This window comes from Oenanthe melanoleuca, chromosome 14, assembly GCF_029582105.1.
Source record: "Oenanthe melanoleuca isolate GR-GAL-2019-014 chromosome 14, OMel1.0, whole genome shotgun sequence".
In the NCBI taxonomy this organism is placed as follows: Eukaryota; Metazoa; Chordata; class Aves; order Passeriformes; family Muscicapidae; genus Oenanthe; species Oenanthe melanoleuca.
The window spans coordinates 13,874,301-13,892,492 of record NC_079348.1 but is presented as its reverse complement, the minus strand read 5'-3'; the positions used below and the strand labels follow the sequence as shown (position 1 = coordinate 13,892,492).

At 46.8% G+C, this 18,192-nt stretch overlaps 1 long non-coding RNA gene and 1 pseudogene across 1 annotated transcript; both read right to left on the bottom strand.

The window, feature by feature from the left end:
* Nucleotides 1–128: 128 nt before the first annotated feature.
* On the bottom strand, nt 129–14,766 carry LOC130259053 (uncharacterized). Its single transcript, XR_008841576.1, has 8 exons — nt 14,457–14,766; nt 12,812–12,900; nt 9,983–10,186; nt 5,592–6,547; nt 4,822–5,053; nt 3,896–3,979; nt 1,510–3,430; nt 129–601 (listed from the first exon to the last, which is right to left on the bottom strand). It is a non-coding gene; the product is annotated as an uncharacterized LOC130259053 (long non-coding RNA).
* A 1,595-nt stretch (nt 14,767–16,361) lies between these two features.
* On the bottom strand, nt 16,362–18,155 carry LOC130259422 (RNA-binding protein 45-like; annotated as a pseudogene).
* Nucleotides 18,156–18,192: the final 37 nt, after the last annotated feature.

Sequence of the window (18,192 nt, the reverse complement as noted above, 5' to 3'; positions counted from 1 at the left end):
TGAAAACAAGGGCACAACGTGAGAGCACAGGGGAGAGCAGTGGCACACTAACCCAGGCATCACCGGTCAAGGAAGGAGAGGCCATGTCCCAGCTGTTGTTTTCAGGCACAAACCTGCTACAAATCTCAGCAAATATCAGTCTTGTTTTTATTTCCAAGACCTCTAGGTCACCTGGTGAGTTCTTTTTCCACTTGACAGCTCAGTTGATCTTCTGCAGCCTTCATGTGGGTGTTTGACTTACGAAGGAGCATTTGCAGGGGTGTTTGTAGTTCCAGACAGGCAGCCACGATGGGATTTGCAAGTCCATGGCAGAGGAAGAAATGGGGTGGAAAGGAGCAGCCAGAACTGGCTGAGCTGTGCTGGAGGAGGAGGGCCAGCATCCCAAATCAGATGGTCTCACAAAGAGATGTGAGCAGGGTTTCCTCCCCCGGACCAGCACAGAAGAAGGCACTTCATGCCTACATGTGTCATTAACCTCAAAACCCACGCTAGCAAGTCTTGTCTGAGGACCAGCAGGGCTCCAAGGGTGAGGGTTTGGCAGTTTGCCTTTGCTCAAGTCCATGTTGCTCTTTTCTCAGTCAGCCCTCCATGTTTTTGTGCTCTGTGGAGGGAGGCAGGAATGGGGGGGCATTAGCTGTGAAGTTTAAAAGGTCACATCCCTTTTGCCCACCTGCTGATCTGTCCTCCTCAGGACAGTCCAGGCAGGTTTCTGGGGCTTGCTTTCCAAACTCCTCCCTTTTTAGCCATTTGTTGGCTTGTCTCTGAGCATCGGTGCTCAGTCCTGAAGGAGTATTGCTTTGGAAGCACCCGAGCAGGGTGAGGTTCCCCATGGACAGCTGACCTTGAAACTTGGCCCTCATGGACAGCACTGCTGTCTGCCAAGCTGAGCCCAAACCAAACAGGAGATAGATGTTGTCCTGGATGGAAAACCGGCACCTTCAAGCCCACCAAGGACCTGTTGAAAGTCCTTCCTCCTGCCAAACACCCACAGCAAGTGCTGCTCTCCAGGAAATCTCTGGAGAAAAGGGACTTACCTTTAACAGAAGCAAGAGGACATGACGATGCTGGCTAAAGCAAGAAAAAGGCAAAAGGAATGAAAGAGGGAAAGAGAAAGCTGGAAATGGAAGGCTGTGTTGTGATGTGGAGGATGTGAAGTGCATCTCCACATGTGCAACAGGATGTGAGATATGACAGGAGGCCTGGGAGGGCTCCATGTCCCCCAGACACTGCAATGAAGATGTCCCCTTGAATCCAAGTGAGTTTGAGGGGATGCTACTGCAGGAATTTCAATGTTCCTGGCTTCTGCTTCAAGGTAGGACTTGACATTTGAACTAATGAAGCTGAGACTGAAATCTACGTCCAAGCACGGGGCAGGTTCAGGAAGAGGGATTTTGCCTGCAGTGCAGAGGGAGCAGAGGTGCAAGGGAAGACAAGCAGTGTCAGAGAGAGCAGCAGCCAGAGCAGTCTGGAGAGAAAGAATGTGCTTGTGAGTACTGTGAGGTCTCAAACCTGCCCCAGTGCTGCTGCCCCTCTGCTGTAGTTCCTTCTTTCTTGTCCACAGTCCTGTTGCTCATCAGTTTTCCTCTCCATCTGTCATTCTCTCTCCTCTGTCGGACTGGTCTGCATGGTTTTTTAAGAGCTAATGGAATAGAATCACCAACAGAAACTGGCTGATGCTGTCACTGTTCCTGCTGTCACACTGTGTGTCACTGTAACGGAAAGCAAAGGCCTTTAAACATTTCTGTTTGCAAGCACTGTATTGCACCATCTCTCCTTGTTCCTCTGTCCCCCTGAGGTTTTTACCTGATTAAGCCCCTTTACCCAGGGAAAGGCCCCCTGTCCCACAAAGAGTACTGACCTTGAAGGCACTGTTACTCTGCTCTCAGGCCACTCCCATTGTTCTCCTCACCCTTTCTCTGGTTTCCTTTTATCTTGCTTTATTTTCCAGCCCTCATCACCTCCTCTCCTCCCTTCCTCTGCCCTGCAGCACCTGCACACCCTGTGCAAAGCCTCAGTGCCTGTGTGCTAAACGGGGCTCCCCCATGACAGCCAAAACCCTTTTTGCCCTGATATGGTTTGTTTGGGTTCTCCTTCCAAAGCCATGGCATTGGTGGTCTGTTCCCTGCTCCCTGTGACACACCCTGACCCAGCTCTGCGCTGCCTCAGGGAGATGCCTCCTCTCCCACGGATCCAAGTGGCTGTCAGTCCCAAGGGGATTGCAGTTCCCAGCCCAGTTCTCACACAGCTTTCTTAGGAGACCTCTGGGAATTTAGGAGTGGAAAAATGGGGAGCAGGGAGACATTTTCATTCTGCTGAGAAACCCCAACCCCCCAGCATTTGGGGGTGAACATCTTGCCCAAGATCTTTTTTGGGAGGGGGGGAGGGAGGGAGCTGGGACACAGGCCCTGTAGATGCCTGTGATCATGTGCATTGGGATAAAACTGTCAGCTTGAACATCAGCCTGTCTAATAAAACCTGATATTTTCCAAACACACTCCCTGGAGATGCTTGTTTTGTTTCTCCTCCTGGTGTGGGAGAGAGCACTGGCACTGGGGTGGCTGGGGGGGGTGCAGCTGCAGGGAGCAAGGCAGGAACTTCCCATCACCTTCCCTGCACCCCAGCTTTGGCTTCTGTCCCTTGCACAGGACCTGCCAGCCATGCCTGAGTCATCTGGCTGCTTTTCACACCTGTCTCCTTGTGCCATAGGCCTAAGAAGCAAAGCAAACCCCAACTCCTTTGCTTTGTGCCTCGGGGCTGTGTGATCCTCCCTGGTGAGACAGACCCCACCTGCCTCAGAAGATGCTGTCTGGGCACCATGACAGAAGGCAGGGGTCAGGGACCACTGAGGAGAACCCACGACTGAGGATCACAGCAGAGGGCAGGGGCTCGGGGATCATGGAGGAAGTCAGGGATTTGAGGAGCATGGAGGAGCACAGAGGAGAACAAAGGGGTTGGGGACCATGGGGGAGGGCAGGAGTGGAGTACCAGAGAAGAGGACAGGGGCTGGGGACGAGGAGGATAAAGGGATGGGGGACCACAACATACAGCAGGGGCTCTCAGCAGCCACCCAGCAAGGGGCAGATGGAGGTACCCTCCCACCGGCGACAGGCTCACGCAAACTGCTCATTATAACCCTATTCCCAGCCTGTCTGTCTGTCTTTCCTTCCAACTATCTGTCTCCCTCACTAATCAAAGAAGATTGTTCCAAGAAAGCTGGAAGAAGAGAAGGAATGTCTCATTTGGCTGCGGCTTCCTTTGGAAAGGCTGGAAAAACCGTGGCATCTCGACGTGCATGAAGGTCTGCCTGGCGAGAAGCACATTTTCCTTCCAAAGCTGCTCTAAAGATGTGAATCATGAGCCGGTAACGCTCCTGGCAGTGCAAACCCCAATTCCACTGAGACATGGTGCTGGCAGCGGCTCTGCTGTATCTCTTGGACGGAAAAGACAAACATTTATCATAGTGACATTGCTGGGGAAGAGCTGCTGGTGCTGCCGAGAGCCTGGCGGCAGCCGGATCCTGCCAGCGCCCAGGGTGCTCCCACCAACTTTTCCAAAGGTCTCCTGAAGTTCCTCAAACACCAGCCAAGGGGTTTACAGTCCCTTTCAGTTGTCCTCCACCACCTCAGCCCCTCTGTGGCATCTCTTGCAGGCATGAAAATATCCTGTATCCCACAGAAAAAGAATAAAAGATTTTGAAAAGGTCTGCTGGGAGCTGGGGGGAGCCCTGGTGCTCTGCCTGCTGCGTGGTGGAGTCCCCATGCACCCAATGCTGGAGCCAAACTCCTTCCAAACCTTGGCCCCCAAAACTCCCCATGCTGCAACTGCAAGGCCCCTGTGGCTGTGACATGTTTAAGAAACCACTCACTCCCTGCCCAGGTCCCAAAGATCTGCTCACCTCGTTGTCCACCACAGAGTTGGGGCTGTCACTCTCCCTGCTGGCAGCAGATGCCTGACTGGTTCAAGCTGCCATTTACAGCTCCTGGAGCAAACAAAACACTCCTTCCATGTAAGTCCCTCCTTTTGGGGTCTGTGGAACTTCATGCAGCCCCAAGAGCACCCTGGTTTGCACAGACCCCAGCCCTCTGGCATCCCTCCCAGGACAGGGTCTAAGGCTCAGGTTTGGAGTGGAAGAGTTTTGACATTAAGTGTGGATGTGCAGTGTGTGGATTCACACCTCCTGCCTCAAACCAGAGCACTGTGGTTGGTTTGTGTCTGTGGACAACCCCAAGATCAATACATTATGCCCAAGATGTGCAGTACACTGAACCAGGAAGACAAGTAAAGCTGTGCCCTGAAGAGTCATAGGGCAGGGGCTTTGGAAGCAGTTCCCTCAGCTGACACCAATGGAATCACAGGCTGGAGAACCCATCTAAAATCATCAAATCCAGCTTTTGATCCTGAACTGCCAAGGCCCCCACCAAACCATGTCCCCCAAGTGTCACATCCACACGTTTCCATGGGAGGAGGATTTGCAGGCTGCAAAAGGGTTCAGACCCAGGACTGGGGCTTGCATGTGATATTGGTGTTTCCTGGAGGAGAGAGGGTGAAGGAAGGGGAGAAAGCCCACTTCTGGAGCTGTCTGCCTTGGGAAAAGGAATGGCCAAAAGGACTCTGTGCTTGAGAGAGTGGGGAAAAGCCTGGATATTGGCTCCAAGGGATCACCCCTTGCTTTATTACCTACATCATATTCAGGGCAAGCATCAGAGGAGCCAGGGCAGTCTGGAGTCCTGGGAGGGGGATTTTCAGTCCATGAGGTGTCCAGCAAATGTTATCCTTGAAAAATGGGAGGGTGGTGGGTGGTAGGCCAGGGCCTGGGGGTACCTGTAAGCAGAGCAGAGGCTGGAGGGATGACAGGGTGCTCACACGCTGCTGTCCCTGGCCAGAAGCTGCTGCAGCCCAGGCAGCAACTTGGTGCCACATCACTGTGAATTCCCAGCAGTTATTCTATGGATGCCCATAACTGGAGCATTCGGCTGCTCCTTCTCTAACACGTTCATTAATGGTCATTTAATTACAGGATGCAAAGAGGAGCTGCTCCAAAATACTCATGTACCTGTGCAAAACATGCAATGAGCAATTAGTGCTGCTAATGAGAGAGGGAGTCACAGTATAAACAACAGAAGAAATCCATCAGTATCCTGGCAAACCTGCAATCCACCATAACCCACACGGAGTTCTGATCTGGAATTATCCCAGTAGCTTATTGGGGCAGAGGGAGGGGAAATGGAATGTGGGTGAGATGGTGGCAAGTGGCCAATTCCTACCCATGGGAGAGACAAGAAGTGTCCAAAACCATCTGTATTCCTATCAAGGGCTGCTGGTGGGAATGGGAAGGGGATGCTGGTGCCACCACCACTTCAGCTCCAGATCAAAATTCAGCAGCACAGGGAAGGTCCTTGCTTCCTTGTGACTTTCCAGTGCCATTGGCTTAGGGATGGGAGTGGGGCTGAGCATGCAAACCAAGCACTCCCAGGGCAGGGAATGCTGCCGGCTGCTTCCCGGTAGCTGTGATTAATTGTTGTTAATATTAAATTCAGCACTTTTATGCAGGACACAGAAGTACTTAGGCAGGAGCCCAACTCCCATCCTACCTGTCATTAAAAAACATTGCAATTAAGCTCTACTGGAAGGAAATACAAGTAAATGCATCCTCTGTAAGTGGCTTCAGCTTTCCACACACATCTGTGTCCACTGTTTCCTCTTCGGCTGGCTGAGCTGCTTCTGTTTTCTCTCTTCCCATGACCCATACATTGCTTTTTCTTCTTAATCCTGCCCACAGCTCCCAAAAGGAGAGGGCTGGAGAGGGGAGGAAAGGAGGCCCAGCTGCCTCTGACCTATTGCCACCGGTGGAAAGTTCATGTCAGCTGCAGCTGCAGCCCCAGCCCGGGCCAAAATCAAGGCTGTGCTGGTATCTGCTCACCTAGTTGGATCCTGATGCTCTCTTTGGTCCTCTCCATGGGCAGAAATCCAAATGCTTCTGCAAGAGGAAGGGGTGCTACTGCCCCAATATAAAGCATTTAACATATCATTTCCACTTTGCAGCAGATTTGGATAGATTTTTCAGAAGCTGAGACCTGCTGCTGCTTAGGTCAGTGGTGACAGACTCAGCCAAATGGCCCAGGAGAGCCAGCCCAGCCTCCAGCCCTGCAGGACCCGACACAGCCCGAGCTCTGTGGCAGAGCTGTGCTGAAAAACACAATCATGTGGCAAAGCTGAACAGGGTGGGGGTTATTGCATCCCAGGACAGGGTTTTCCCATGGCACTGCCCACCTGTTTTACTCCAGCTGTGGTTCTTCCCCTGGAAAAGGATGAGGCAGGATGTCAGAGGTGGTGATGGGTCAGCCTGAGCCAGAGGATACTGAGAGGAACTGTGGTGGCAGGGCCTGAAGTGACAATCTCTTCTGCCTGTCCCCAGTGACCAACGGGACTGTGATGAAGCCAGAAGTTGTGGTTAAAGTTTAGGGAATGCCAGGAGAGGCAAGTGGGAGTGACAGCCACATACAGCCAGGTCATTGTGTGGCCAGAGTCCCTGTTAGGTCCTTAAAGCCTGGGAAAAGGAAAAAAAAACAAGATAAGACTTAGGGCAAGGGAGTTTGAGATAAAAAGGGGCAGCAAGATAAAAATAAACCTGATGTCAAGGACGATACCAGTGCCAGGAATACCACATTGAAAATTTTGGACCTGGGGGCATAAAGATCATGTGAAAGGTGTCCTGAGTGCCAAAGCTGGCTGTCCAGAGCCACGAAGGCTGCTGGCAGAATCACAGAGGGCCAGGATGGATGGGCAGTGCAGAGGGGCACCAGGTGTGCCTAAATTTGGATAGACCTGGGGCTCTGGCAGCCACAGCCAGCTGGAGGTCTGGGATGCAGGGTGAGGATTGTGGTGCTGAGTGGCAGAGCAGTGACAACAGCAACCACACCAGACTGTGGCTCTGGCCACTCCCCCAGGCCCTGCTGATGCAGCTGAGCAGGGAAAGGTTTTGCTGGGATCATGGTGCTGATGAACACAGGGATTTTCCCCTGTTGCTTGCAAGCATTGTCATCATGTATGTGAACATAAAATGCCAAAATGTGACTCAGCCCAATGGCAGTTTGGCTCCTGCACCAACAGCCTGATAAATGGTGGGACCAGAGCTTGCAGAGGGGATTTATTCCTGTTTCGGGGGTTTCAAAAAGTTGTTTCATGGCAGGTACAATACACTCCCAAGATATAAAAGAAAAAATAATCAAAATTTTTTTAAAAAGATAAAACAGGGTTTTTTTCCCCCAAGTAGTTGCTCTCTATTGCTGAAGAGAAACCTTTCAGTCTCAGGTAATGGCCAAACAAACTTTTTTAGAGAGGAAAGAAATGCAGACAGTATTTGCATGTGAGCCATAGATTCAAATTTTATGAAGGTATGAAGGTGGGTTTTTTTAATATTTGCTGAATAAGTTTTGTGGCCCAGTGTTGTGATCCAGCATAACAAAAGGTCCTATTCACATAAGGGAGCAGATCTGAGACCACCTCATGAATCTAAATTCCTGAATTTCTCAGGGTTTTTTTCAAACATAAAGGATCCCAGTGAGCCGATTATGCAGACCTTGATATAATGTCATTTTTTTTTTAATTAAAATGCTATAGTTTAAAGTCTGCTCTGTAAACAGTCTGACCTTCACTTCTATCTCCAGGTGTCAATAATCCCATGAGGGTCAGCAAAACCAACCACAAATATAAAGTTGAGTGTGTTTGAAAAGTGTCTGCAGGATTGAGGCCAGCAATTGCAAAACAGTTTAAACTATAATCCTCCATTTTCATTAGTTTCTTGAAAACTTCTTCTGTGGGCTTGAAATCCTTCCTGTTTTGTTGAGCCAAAGGTGATTTTTCTCCCCAGCAGTCTGAGCACAGACCTTCCCGCTGGTTTTATGTTGTCAGGCTTCAAAAATCACATTTCCCACTAAGGACATTCTGCCCTTTTCACTGAGAGAGCTTGACATTGACATCTATCGTGTAAACAAAGCTAATTAAAGGCAGTTATTACTTGCTGGACATAAAAGTCTTCCAACCCCACAGTTCAGTAGATTTGGCTGCTTTGGTAAGTGAAGCTTTGTGCACTCCCAATTCTGCAGAAACACTGAATATATTTCCAGCCAAAGAGGTTTCTTTAGCCCTGTATCTCTTTATTTTCTGTAAGATCCAAGGCCTATAAAAGGGACTTCCTTCTGTCCATGGCATTTCCACATCTTTGCCTTGAACTGCAGGAGGAGGATGGAGCAGCCCAGATCATCCCTGCTGTCAGCCCCACACTGCTGCAGCCCCCACAGGCACTGGGAGCATCCTTCATTCCTGTGTGTTCATTTCCAGCCTAATACATCATTTAAATAAGACCTCAGCCCAAAAATTCTACCTCTGCATCTTCTCCTAGGACACTGAGCAGTGCAGAGGTGGTGGGCTCCAGGCAGTGGTCACCTGAAGCTCTGTTCTGTTGGGGAAAGAAACATCCTCCCACAAAGCTGTCACTGCTGTGTGTTGCCTTTTTGAGGAAAGATGAAGGCAGTGATTCTGTGTTGCTGAAGTTTCCATGGTTAGAGAAGCACAACTGCTCATCTAGGGACAGAGGTGGGCTGTGAGCTGGTTTTACTCAGGCTGAGGTTAGGAAAATAATCTCTCCAAGAGCCCTGCCCACATTTCTGGCTTGGAAGAAGGAGTTTGAGGCAAAGTGATCGATTTGGTGCCTCCTGGTCTGAGCAGCAGAGCTGGAGGTATGAGACAGGGCAGGAGGAGAAAACAGGTAAAAATCCATATACCTCAACTCAAAGTATCTCTAAAGCAGTCCATGGGACTTGACTGTGAACTGAATGCAATGAGAAAAGGAAGCAAGAGATGCAGATGAAGGGAAAATTCTTCATTAAGAGCTTAAATGGTTCACATAAAAAAATCAAACATGGCAATAGTTATTTGAGTTATAATAGAATGAGACTTAATGAAAGTGTGTTACACCTGTGAAAGGGGAATAGAACACTTTCCCTGCTCTCCAATAGAGACAAAGCTGAGGAAGGAATGGAAACAGGGGTGGTAAAAGAGGATAAATGAGACAGGAAAAAGCCACTTAGCACAATCAATCTGCTTCTCAGCCCCCACTTCCCTGGTGCATGGCTGGAGCCTTTTCTCTTTCTCTGGCCACATGTCTCTGCCTTCTGATATCACTGAAGAAGTGTGGAAAATCCTTCAGCTGAAGATGGTGGTACACCTTACTTTAATTTTCAGCCAGGCTTCAGCTTTGTAGCTTATTCAGGAACAGGTTCTCCAGGTACCCAGGAATTTAACATTAATAACTGAGATGCTTTGACTGCACATGTAAAACACACTATGGGCTTGTTTGGCTGGTTTTTTGTTTGGACTGAAGAAATATTGAGAGGCAATTTCAACTCCTGGTTTTGTTTTCCAAGTGTTCTAGAAATTTATTTCCCAAATAAACAGACAAGATGTGGGACAGTTTTAGGCATGAGATCACACACAGTAGCACCAAGTAGTACCAAGTCCCCTTGGTAAATAACTCATCTCTCTGAATCTACCAAAACAACCTCTGAGCAATTCTCACAGGTACAAATCATTCAGAGCTTCAGGAAGCTGCAGTCTGGAGGAAACCTCTGGTGGGAAATTGCTGGAAAGCCTGTCATGGGATTTTCCCTGATTGTTCCACTGAGAGTTTAATGTGTGCCACAAAGCACAGGGGTGTGATTTCTGCTTATTGACGGTGATTGTTGCCTCTCCCATTCACCCAACTCAGGGAGATTCCTCGTTTCTAGAAGGATTAGGGCCCCATTCCTAAATCCTGGTAACATTTAGCCAATAAATGCTGGATTGTAGCATTTCTCCCTCTGTGACCTTTCACTGTGTTCCATGTGCTGCCCTCCAACTCCCCCTTTTAACAAACATTTGCTGTGTTTTCAGTTCTCAAAACCACTATTCCCTTTCCCCTGTGGAAGCAAGCATTCCCTCTTACCTCTGTCAAAAGGTATTTTATGTAATTGCCTCATCCACAACCAGCAGGACCCAGTCTGAGTGACTTCACACTTTATTTCCACAATACACTGCAACTCTCAGGGCAGCACCAGAGGTAAAAATGCCTGGAGGATGTGATAACCACCTCTGCCAAAGTGGTATGTTTTAGTGTTCTCAGCAACATTTTCCTCCCATTTTGTTTCCTCTGCAAACAGAACAAGGCACATGGCACAAACATGCATTCATGCTCAGTTTTAAACATGAGTTTTTGGAAGGGGTTTGCTTTCACATTCAACCTGGTCTAGCACAAGGTGTCCCTGCCACAGCAGGGCGTTGGAATGAGATGATCTTTAAAGTTCCTTCTGACCCAAACCATTCCATAATTGTTTGATTCTGTAAATTGCCCTGTATGAGTTTTTCTTGTTTCATCCAAGTCTCAATCCTACCACCACAACAATAAGTTGAAGTAATGACTGGTTCCTTTATCTGTGGACAGAAGTGAACTTTTTCCAAGCTTGAGAACACAAATGTGTGTAGAAATGGTCTTAAATCCAAACTAAAAATTGATATAATAGTTTCTTAATGCCTTCCACTTCATCCTTATCACAACATTGCTAAGTTGCTGAAATATATGTGCTCCACTGAAGGAGTGAGGGTCATGTATCTTTCTGAATGTCACAGGTGAAGTCCTAGGTAATGGTGAGAAGAATGCTCACTTCAACCCTTTTGGGGGAAAAAAAGCACACCAGAAATCCAATATTACTGAGTTTGGTTATTTTTTTAGAAATGTTTGCACCCTCAGGGCAGAATAACAGATAGAGCCAGGGAAAGAGCAAGTGGATCTATTCAGGGATGCAGTTGGGAACACTGTGCTTGGCTCAGACTGCGATGGCTCTCACCAGATCCATTCCCAGCCCAGCCGTGCTCGGGGTCACCTTTCCATCGCGGATCAACCAAGACGAGGGATCAGGTCACAGAAATGCCCCAGCAATTCTCTTCTTCCCAGAAATCTAAATTTAAAAAGGGCCTGGTGCACACATAGCAAATGTTTCACCAAGTTTTATGTTGTGTAATTGCTTGTGGCACATGCAATTCCTTAGCTGGGGTTTTCTGTGGATTTGCAGCAGGTCTGCCACCCAAATCTGCAGTGTGTGCACAAGGTGACTGCATAATCTTGTAATTACACCTGTAAATCCTCACCCCCACCTTTTGTCAACTGAATAATCCAAAACACTAAATATAAAACATGTTTCAATTTGCAACTGTAAAATTATGTGTTGCCACCTTCACACTCGTTGCAGAAATGACAAATTTTTCAAATATCTAGTTTCCTCCATGGTACTGCAGAAAAATCCTATGCCAAGGATCACATCTCATCTGCCCATGGTTTTAAAGCAGTTACTGATTTTTGTCTGTCTGTTGGAATGGCCTTTCCTTGTGGAAAACAGAGCCAGTTCAGACACATTTAATGGAAGCACCAGAAACAGTAGTTTGCTTGGACCAGGAAGAACACGACACCATCCTGCAGCATGCAGAAAAGGAAAACCAGGAGCACCCATGGTAAGGGGCACCCCAGTGCTGCTTGACAATAGGGTTCCTTTTGTAGGATGGCAAAAACCACAGATGCTGATTTGCAAGAGAATAAACTGCAGAGCTTGAGAAGGGCAGATTGAGTGAAGTCACATTACCCTCATTCTTTTACTTCTTGTCCTGACTTGGAGCCAAAGAAAATCCTCCCTCATTTGTATCACATAGGACTATTTTTATGTGCCTTTTCACTGCCTTCCACCTACTCATGAAGTCCTGCTGATGACTTTAGTGTCACTTCCCACTATTTGACTGCAGCTCTCGGTCATTTCCCCAGGTTTTTGCTGTTTTATGCTGTGCTATAAAGCAGAGTTACCTCATGGCAGCAGGACTGACTCAGCTCCACCTTGGGAATGCTGGTAGCTGATCTCCAGTCAGTTTTAGAGCTCCCACCATGTTTTCTTGCCATTATTTCCTAATGGCTTAAGACTTTGCTTCAGTTTGGTTACAGCCTGTCCCTTGTCTCCCTAATTTGTATGTCCTGAGAAACTGCAAGCAGGTGAAGTGGGAGCTTGATGCTGGGCTAGGCTAGGTGACATCAATGACTGCAACTTGGAAAGTCCTTCTCTTGCTCTTTATTCCTTGGGACTTCCACATCCACACAGTCCCACTCATACTTAACACTCCTATTTTGAATAGGAAAGTGCCTTTTTACTTCCTTTTTTTCTTTTTTTTTTTTTTAGCAGCAGAGTGCCATGCAAGTCCCTGCACTGAGTGTTTGTAGTGTTAAAAGCATGTCAGATGTGGCTGTATTTGCAGACAACAGTGGTACTTCCTCTCTTAGGAAATGGAGCAAGTTTCTATTTTGGGCTGTGCTGACTCAAGGGTGAGGTACCCATGCTGATTCAGCAGTTTGGGAAGCCAGGAGAATTTCTGGTTATGAATGGAATGAGCAATAAATTTAAGTTTGTCTTCATCTTAAAGAGATGTATATTTGAGTGAAGCCACCTCCTGGTGGCAGACATTTTGTCAGATAAGTGGAATATTCTGCATTGCTTTTGGGAAAAGGCCATTACAATGAGACAACCATAAAGCCTGCAAAGTAAAATCTGGTCCCAGGAGAGTCAGAGATTCCCACTCATCCAGATGGGGACTTATCCTCCCTCTCGAGTCACATAAAAAGATCTTCTACTGCTTGCTTATTTAATCTGTGCATCTCATCTGGGATATGAAATCCTCTCAGTGATATGAATAAATTGAATAGCAATTTCAGAAGGATGAAAATACAGAACACAAAACCAACCTGGCCACTGCAAGGAAGTGAGAATGCACCACCCATTTACTCAGCTTCCGTGGGTTCATATGGAACAGATGTCAAAGGTAACTCTTGTGCTCTTCTGCTATGGAAAAATGAAATAAACATTGTGATACTTTGTAATTTTTAAAACCATAGAGAAGTAACAGTCTCTCACAATATTTGCCAATGTTTACCTGTCAGTCTGTGAACAGAAGCCAGAAGATTTGTTGAGTTTTGGTTTTCCTAAATGAGTTCTTTCACCTGGAGGATTCCAGGATTCAAAACAAAGTTTGCAATGAATGCTCCACAGGTCAGCAAGGATGAAGATACAGAAGTTTGTCAGAAAGTGAGATCTTTCTGTTTATTGAGGTAAGGTAGCATGAAATGGGACATCTGAGCTCTCTCCCTTGAGCCCCCTTCTGTCTGTGGATGGCCCAAACAAGTTTTAACATATTTGCTTCCATCTTTATGCTTTTTCCAGACAGCATCAATAATCCCCACAGTCCCCATCTTCCTTTGACAGCACACAACAAAAGCTGCAAACTTCCAAAGGCCATTCCTCCTCCCCAGCTCCAGCAGCCCCACTGGCATTAAGGCATGCTGTTGTTCCAGCCAGACGTTCCCATGTCATGTTCTCCTCGTGAAGGTGGTTTGTGAAGTCTAAAAAAGCATCATGTGGGCTGTCACACTTCACATCCCCCTAAATAGCTGTGCGTGGCTCCATCAGATAAGCACTGAAGTACAATATTATGAATGTCAAACAACAGCTCATCATTACAGCTGACAAAGCTTGCTCCTCTGAGAGGGGAAGTAAATTCAGTTCCATAGACTAAATGTGTATATTGAGTGGCTTGAAGTTCAAAGAACTCTGCAAGGAGGATTTGCCCAGCTATTGCTCTGTGAAATATTTCCTCTAACTCAGTCTCTGAGAAAGGAAAGAAGTCATAGAATATTTTGGAAGGGTGCTCAGAGTTCTCCACAGGGAACCAGCACAACCAAGCCCAGAATGAACCCAGAACTCAGGATCCAGGCTGCATGGAGGCTCCCAGCTCTACCAGGATGGCTCTTTGTGGTCACTAAGACAGTCATGCAGAGGATGCATCTTCCTTAAAGGATGTCACAGACATGACCCACTCATGTCCCTCATAGAGGGACACACTGGCTGTTACACCCACCCTGGATAAAAACAAATCAGAAGGTGGCAGTGGTGGTGGTGAGGAAATAACAAATACAACCTCAAACCACTTCTTGCTCTCTAATTTCAGTCACACTTAAAATTAATCCAAGCATCACTGGCATTTGTGGTTTTCTGCTTCATGTATTTAATCTGCTACTTGAATTCAACAGAGAAAAATTTACACAATAAAAGCAAAGTGAAATTAAAAATTCAGTGTTTCAGGAGACAGCACGAGGTCTGTCCCAGCCAGAACAGAGCTAATGAAAGTGATCTGTTCCCCGACTGCATGTGCAGGGTGTTTCCATGGAATTTGATATCTACAGGGGAAGGTGGGGAATGCCCAGGTCAGTGAGTGCTCCACCCAAAAGATCAAGTGGAGGAGCAGGATGGGAATCTACAGGTTAAAAGTCTAATGGGAGCTCCTTGGGGGAGCAAGGATTCTGCACAGCCTGGAAATCTCCATGTGAAGCTTACCAAAGGGGGTCTGACAAGTCAGATGTCTCCTTCCATCCCATCTCCCTCCTTCAAGCTCATAAACAAAAGCTGGGAAAGAGGAACTATTTTATTAGAGGAGATCAAAAGCTGTCTCTGCCCAGTAGCCAGACAAAATTTAGTATCATGTGGGTCACTCAGTGAAAACTTGTGATGTAGCCTTTGATGTGATTCTGTTTATTCTAAGAACAAACAAAGTCCTGCTTTATGGAGTGCAGGGGAACAAGACAAAAAATCTATGCTGGAATTTCACTACCTTTTAAATCTTTAAATTTAAATCACCCAACATAAATCTAACAGGTTTGCATTAAAAAAATTAAAACAACAGGTAGTTTTACCTTAAATTTTCTGCCAATGAGGTAAAAAACTTTTTTCCATTTCCCAACATGCCTTTGAATCCTTGGAAGCTGTTGCACTTCTTTAATCCTGCAGATTAAATAAATTAATAATTCTTTATAAAGTAAAAATGCAACTTAAAGTATACTTAGATGAATCAATAAAAATGTTGCAAAAAGTTTTAGTAAATTTATCAATTAATAGCCAAGCCCAGGAGGCCATCCTGCCTTTCTGCTCTGTCAGCTCAGGGATTTCTCTCTTCCCAACAGTGTTTATGTAAGAGCTGCATGGTAAGCAGCACTTGCTATAAAATATTGATCAGCTGAACCATTAGCTGGAATTCAAAAGACAACAATGCCACAGCAAAACCAGAGCAATTATTGCTATTGATTGGAATTTTTTAGAGATTATTTTGATATTTGAGCACATCAGAAAATATAAATGAATCTCCCCACTGTCCCTCCTCACTGTCATCTCTCAGAACACGTTTGACATGAACTAGACTCTTTTAAGACAAAACTAAGGCAAAAAACTCACTGCAGGAGAGTACCTAATGTGTTCCAATTAGTACTGGGCATTCAAAACACAGGAAGAAGTCTGAGATAGTCAAACACCTGAGAATGCCCCATAATGTGCTGATATCAGATCCTCAGCACCCAAAACTTTTTTATTCAACATATGTGTTTCACAAAACTATGACTTGCACTACTGCAAACACAGCCAAGAGATGAAGTACATAAACCTGGTTCTAATTCATAAACCTCATCAAAAATACATCCCAGCCTTGATACATGTTCCAGATACATTGACAGATTCTGTGGAGAGCTGGGGTAATGCAGGAGGGAATCCTCCCCAAGAACCTGCAGCTGTACTGATGACCAAGGAGTGGAACATCAGTGCCTGGCCAGCCAGGTTACAGGGTATAAAGGAGCAGCCAGCTTTCCTCACACACAGGCACCTGCACAAGAGATGCAGAAGGAGCAGGAGGCTGCTGGCTGGACTTTGAGGAGCCAGGGGACAGACAAGGTAAGATGATGTTGTGTGAGGCTCAGTCAGGGTCAGGTGGGCAGGAAAGGGACAGCTTGGGATGAGGCAGCCATGCAGCATGAGGGAAGGTGCCAGAGTCATGTGAAACTGCCCATAAGTAAAGGAACCAGTACAAGCTACCAATAAGAGGAAGGAGTCAGAAGTAACAGAGAAGTCTATAGGAAAATGAGATAGAGTTGTTTGAGAATAAGGTATACAGAAGAAAAGGTGTAAAGCTTGTGAATGAAGACTGGTGAGGAGTGCCAGTGAAAGGGCTGATGGTGGTGCCAGCCCTATGCATCTTGACTTAGCTGTGACATGATTCTTGCCAAATCCAAGAAGAATATGTGTTTTAATCTTCTCTTTGTCAAAGACTACCAAGTTTCAAAAGGCTCATTCTGAACCATTCAAAAAGAAAACCTCAAACCAAACAGTTTAAGAAAATACTATTGGCAAGTATGGCACAAGCTCACAGTGATACTGATGTTGTGTCTTATGTGGAAAATGTGTTTACTTTATATTTTGCTATCCAGGACACAACTTATAAAGTTGTATTTACTCTGAGCTATCCCTTCCATCTTCCAGGAAACTGGCAGTTGATTTCCAGGGGGACACTAAACCCCTGTAGTTCATTCTTGGCATGTTCAGCAGAAGCAGCAGAGCTGCACCAAATCACAGTGTACCCACTATTGGTATGAGGGTCTTGCTGGACATCACAATATTCCACACCTGGAACTGAATTGATGAGGGCTGACAGTTGCTCTTGGTGAAAGGGCAACTGAGATATCACTGACAGGTACTGGGAGACTGGTTCTTGAATTTGGGTCTCATCTTTTTCAAAGCTACAAAATTCTGGCTGCATACAAAATGGAAGTGTATTTCCTCTTAACTCTGGACTCATGCTATTACTGTGATAATTGTGTTCAGAAGACTCGGATGACTTATTTTCAGGTTCAGCCATAATGGCCTTGTAGCTTTGATCACATTGTTCAATTGCTGGGGCAGCTTGTCATGGTTTCAGGTACCTGACACAGCCCAAACCTTTACTTGCTCCAGTAGTCCTGCTCTTAATTATGCTGCAGTATTCCATGTCTCCATGTATCTTAAACTTCTCTCACAGATCCTCCTCCGTGCAGGTTTTGGTATCATAACCAAGATTTGTGTGAGCTCCTCATCTTCAGTATCTCGGTGGCTTCCAGGCTGTGCAATAAATCCCTTGCAGGGCTTGTCCTTGGGGAGCAGCTGTGTGTGCATCTCCTCCATGGCTGGGCAGGCCTGAGAGCTGAGGGCGAGCTGATACAGGTGATGCTGTGGGACTTGTTGGTGCGCTGGTCTCACAGAGGCCCGGATGTTCTGGATGTCCCAAAGTGTGAGAAGTGATCCTGGATCAGCTGTTCTCAGCCCCTCCAGAGCTGGAAAATGCTGCTGCCCAGGCCAGGCCCCAGTGGGCCACAGGTGCTCCTGGTGCTTTCCCTGGGTCCCCAGCCCAGAGCAGGTTTAAATAATTCCAGGAGAAAAAAAAACTTTCCAGGGAACTTCTCTGCTTCAGTTAGTCAAAAACTAACTAAAAGCAAAGGGGAGTTCTTTCCTGCTGTCCACCACAGTGACACTGTCCAGGAGATGAGGTGATGGAACTCCCATCTCTGTGTTTTGAAAGCAACTGCTTCAGACATTCCACTGCTTCTCCTTCCACCACCTTCAAGCTCAAATCCAGCCTTAAAGGTACAAAATGTATTTCTGGGCTAAACAGACAATTGGGGATACAGTTCAGCATGACAAAGTCACCCCAGGACACATAGTTACAGGACACTTTAACAAAGGAAGTGGAAAATAGGGCAGGTTTCAATTTCAGTAACTGTGTGGTCACAGATTCTGTTACTATTTTTGAAAAAGTGTATAGGGAGTCATAGATCATTATGGCTGGAAAAGACCTCCAAGAAACACTGAGTCCAACCTTTGACCCAGCACTACTGTGCCCACCAAACCATATTGTGAAGCACCATGTCCACTCATTTTTTTGAACACTTCCAGGGATGGTGACTCTACCACTGCTGTGGGCACCTTGTGCCAGCATCTGATCACCTTTCCATTCAAGAATTTTTCCTAATGTCTGGTCTGAACCGGTCTTGGCACAACTTGAGGCTGTTTCATCGTATCCCTTGTTCTCTGCAAGCAGAGCCCGACCCCACCTGGCTGCCCCCTCCTGTCAGGGAGTTGTGCAGAGCCAGAAGGTTCTCCCTGAGCCTCCTTTTCTCCAGGCTGAGCCCCTTTCCAGCTCCCTCAGCCTCTCCTCGGGCTCCAGCCCCTCAGTGTCTTGAGGGGCCAAAAACTTACCCCGGGATTGGAGGTGCCCCAG